General features: G+C 47.3%; 1 pseudogene; it reads left to right on the top strand.

The window, feature by feature from the left end:
- Window positions 1-238, top strand: part of LOC106726968 — a 596-nt pseudogene extending 358 nt beyond the window's left edge.
- Window positions 239-1246: the final 1008 nt, after the last annotated feature.

The following is a 1246-nucleotide window of genomic DNA, read 5'->3' as shown; positions in this document are numbered from 1 at the left end:
ATATATATATATATATATATATATATATATATATAAAGCACAATGAAAACACCACTTCAGTGAGATTGTCAACATTGCCGGACAGATGTGACACCAATCTTTAGCTAGAGAACTCTCTGGAACCATTAAAGAGATGCTGGGGACTGCCCCGTCTGTGAGCTGCAACATTGATGGCCGTTGCCCTCATGACATCATAGATGACATCAGCAACCGTACAGTGCAATGCCTGGCCAGTTAAGAACTATAAAGGAAAACATTTCAATTAAAGATCGTTTGACAACAACAACAAACTCAGATGACTTTTCTCTGTAGCTGCCATTGAACTTGTAGTCACGAGTCATTCACTCCAAACACAACAGGAGATTGCACTGCGAGCTGATTTTTAAAGCGCTGTGTATGCATATTAATAGCAGACAGAGCTCCTGATCGCCAGAGGAATCCAATGTGCCCTGGTTACAAAACAGGCAGTACTTCAGAAACCTAAAAGGGTACCAAATATGTACTTTCAATTTGTTTGAATGAATAGCAAAATCAGGTTTCTCTGAAGCTCAAGCTAGTTCTTTTTTCACTGCCACAGTGAGGCAGGGTGCTGGGGTCCAACCCCAGCAGGTCCAGGGGTCCCCAAAGGTGTGGACGGAGTCGGCGAAGAAGGAATGACACGGAGACAGCGTTCAGTGGATCAGCAGCCTAGCCAGGAACTATAGCCAGGATCTCCAGCCAAGTTCTGGTCAGGATCTCCAGCGAAGTTCTGGTGCCATGTTCTCTTGCCAGGTTCTGTAGTCAGGTTCTGTTCAGGTTCTCCAGCCAGGTTCTGTGTCCATGTTCTCTCGCTAGGTTCTCTAGCCAAGTTCTGGTCAGGATCTCCAGCGAAGTTCTGGTGCCATGTTCTCTTGCCAGGTTCTGTAGTCAGGTTCTGTTCAGGTTCTCCAGCCAGGTTCTGTGTCCATGTTCTCTCGCTAGGTTCTCTAGCCAAGTTCTGGTCAGGATCTCCAGCGAAGTTCTGGTGCCATGTTCTCTTGCCAGGTTCTGTAGTCAGGTTCTGTTCAGGTTCTCCAGCCAGGTTCTGTGTCCATGTTCTCTCGCTAGGTTCTCTAGCCAAGTTCTGGTCAGGATCTCCAGCGAAGTTCTGGTGCCATGTTCTCTTGCCAGGTTCTGTAGTCAGGTTCTGTTCAGGTTCTCCAGCCAGGTTCTGTGTCCATGTTCTCTCGCTAGGTTCTCTAGCCAAGTTCTGGTCAGGATCTCCAGC

The sequence above is a fragment of the Myotis brandtii genome, unplaced genomic scaffold (genome assembly GCF_000412655.1).
Source record: "Myotis brandtii unplaced genomic scaffold, ASM41265v1 scaffold34, whole genome shotgun sequence".
Taxonomy (NCBI): Eukaryota; Metazoa; Chordata; class Mammalia; order Chiroptera; family Vespertilionidae; genus Myotis; species Myotis brandtii.
Note: the sequence above shows the minus strand (reverse complement) of the source record. Positions and strands in the feature narration are given on the sequence as shown.